The sequence below is a fragment of the Nicotiana tomentosiformis genome, unplaced genomic scaffold, assembly GCF_000390325.3.
Source record: "Nicotiana tomentosiformis unplaced genomic scaffold, ASM39032v3 Un00374, whole genome shotgun sequence".
Classification (NCBI taxonomy): Eukaryota; Viridiplantae; Streptophyta; class Magnoliopsida; order Solanales; family Solanaceae; genus Nicotiana; species Nicotiana tomentosiformis.
In genome coordinates this window covers 1,599-4,445 of record NW_027174933.1, presented here as the reverse complement: position 1 = coordinate 4,445, position 2,847 = coordinate 1,599, and the positions used below count along the sequence as shown (strand labels likewise).

At 40.3% G+C, this 2,847-nt stretch overlaps 1 long non-coding RNA gene across 1 annotated transcript; it reads right to left on the bottom strand.

Annotated features, from left to right (window-relative positions):
* Positions 1-1,792: 1,792 nt before the first annotated feature.
* LOC138904104 (uncharacterized) lies at positions 1,793-2,024 on the bottom strand. Its single transcript, XR_011413341.1, has 2 exons — positions 1,966-2,024; positions 1,793-1,888 (listed from the first exon to the last, which is right to left on the bottom strand). It is a non-coding gene; the product is annotated as an uncharacterized lncRNA (long non-coding RNA).
* Between the last annotated feature and the right edge of the window lie 823 nt (positions 2,025-2,847).

The window sequence follows — 2,847 nt, the reverse complement described above, 5'->3', positions numbered from 1 at the left end:
AAAAAGAAGAAAAAGAAAAATAGCAACAACAAAAAAGTAGTATTTTGAACTACGTTCGACCTGATTCTTGTCCCCACAAGATACGTAGGTAGCCTTATGGTTCGGTCGCACCAAATAAAATATTTCATAATCTCACGAAGTCAAGAGTGGGGCAATTTTCTTAGAAATTCCATCTAAAACAAAAAAAATGAGGGTCAAATTCTCTTGTTTTAGAAACCGGGGTAAAGTTTTAAAATAGATTCCAAAAGTTGTAAATAAATTAACCATTTTTTCTTAGTTTGAATTTGAGCCTTCATGCCTTTCTTTCTTTCTAACCCTGTCCAAAAGCCACATTACAGTCCAAAAAAAGACCTCCCAGATGATCTTTGAGAGTGCCGAGTTAGACATGCCAGGAGCATATGATACTTTTACCATGGTTAATGCTTTGTCATCTGCAGAATCAGAGGAAATAAGAAGAAAAGAACAAAATGAGAGAGTCTTATCGGTGAAAACCCTCAAGGGCACCATAAGGCGACGGTGAGTTGAGAGAAAGAACAAAATGAGAGAGGCTTGATAGTGAAAACGCTTCAGGGCATTACAAGTCGACTGAGGATCGTGAATTAGATAGGACAATTGGAGCATTGAAGCCTAGTTTCACAACTTAGAGGTATGACAAGAATGGAAGATTATACTTGCTTGACAGATCAGGCCACTTAATCCAAGATGCATGGCATGGTCATTAGAGTTGGTGTCACATCAGATAACTTTCTACTTGGTAATTCTCTTGTTAGATGTCATCTCTTTCCACTGTCCCCTTACTTTGTTCTTCTTGCTTTGTTTAAGTCCTCTTTTTGAGTCTTCTCTGTCAGAACAAGTGAGAAATGACTTCAAAATTTGCTACCAGCTTTCCAATTGCACAAAGCGGAGGGTGACTAGCATATCAAAATGCCATAAGTCAGGGAAAAGTGGCATGCGTACTGAGTTGATAACAATTGAAGTGCTTTGGTATTCATGTGAAATGCAAAGGTTCGGTAAATTTCTATTCATGGGCACAATGCAACAGATAGAGGATTTGGGGCTTGAACAGATCATAGGTATTTTCTGTGATAAGCGTGACCGAGAAAGTGGTTAGCCAATAACAATCAATGTCTTCCAAGTTAAAATCAAAGTTATCATGGAAAGTGTAGGAGCAATCGCCCTCAAGATCAAGGCCACAAACCAACCACTATGTTTTAAACTCACAAGTCTTCTTTGCTTGAAACAGGGACGAAGACTATGTCCAAATCAAAGATTGGAAGCTTGAATTTTTCAGGTGTCGTGCCCAAATTTTGTGAGCACAAAGGTTATTTGAGAAGGTTTTTACATGCTAGACATTACCCTAGTTGAGAAGATCATACCTCCTAGGCATTCTCCCCAGTCGGAAGAGTTTTTAGTTTTTCTTTAAGTTCAGGAGTCCCGCCTGGAGAATAGGGTCAATTTTAGTTGTTAATCTTTAGCATTTCTTTAGTTCAAGGGTCCCGCATGGAGAATAGGGTCAGTTTTAGTTTCTCTAAGTTGTTAATCATTAGATTTTCTTAAGTTCAGGGTGTCCCGCTTGGAGAATAGGGTCAGTTTAATTTCCTTAAGTCGTTAGTCTTTAGTTTTACTTAAGTTCAGGGGTCCCGCCTGGAGAATAGGGTCAGTTTTACTTTAGTCAAGTTTAGTTCATAGTTTTCCTCAAGCTCAGTCTCACATCTAGGAGACGCATTTCCTAGTCTGGGTCTTTCAGGATATACTTTTGGGAGGCGCACTTCCTAAATTGAGATTTCACCCCTAGGAGACGTACTTCCTAGTTTGGGTCATTTAAGTTCATCCCTAGGAGACGCACTTCCTAGTTTGAGTCATTGAAGTTTCACCCCTAGGAGACGCACTTCCTAGTTTGGGTCTTTCAGGATATACTTTTAGGAGACGCACTTCCTAAATTGAGAGTTCACCCCTAGGAGACACATTTCCTAGTTTGGTTCATTCAAGTTTCATCCCTAGGAGACGCACTTCCTAGTTTGGGTCTTTCAGGTTAATCTTTTAGGAGACGCACTTCCTAAATTGAGATTTCACCCCTAGGAGACGTACTTCCTAGTTTGGTCATTCAGGTTCATCCCTAGGAGACGCATTTCCTAGTTTGAGTCATTCAAGTTTCACCTCTAGGAGACGCACTTCCTAGTTTGGTTCAATTGAGATTTCACTCCTAGGAGACACACTTCCTAGTATGGGTCGTTTGAGATCATCCCTAGGAGATGCACTTCCTAGTTCCGATCACTCAGGTTCTTTTTCTTAGCGGATGCATTTGCTAGTCAAATTTTCTTGATTTTACTCACAGGAGATGCATATCCTAGTCGAGTCTTTAGTTTTACTCTCATCATTGCATCAATAACATAGGTGAATTACAGTTTTGCTAATAGCTTACAAATCTTCCTAGTGCAAACTGGGGCAGAAAATTTTGTTTGATGTGTTGTTTTGATTGCAGGCACCCACCTGGAGAACGAGGGACAATATTTCAGAAATCGGTTTTAAGTTCAAGTCAGAGGGGCATCAGGAGCCCGCCTGAAAAACAGGTTCAACTTTCAATTTTCAAGTTAAAAAGCATCAGGAGGCCGCCTGAAGAACAGGGCCAACATTTAATTTTACTTCCAAGTTCAAGAGGCATCAGGAGCCCGCCTGAAGAACAGGGTCAACATTCAATTTTCAAGTTCTAGTCAGAGAGGCATCAGGAGCCCGCCTGAAAAACAGGGCCAACTTTTAATTTTTAAGTTCAAGAAGCATTAGGAGCCCGCCTGAAGAACAGGGTCAACTTTTAATTTTCAAGTTCAAATTAGAGAGGCATCAGGAGCC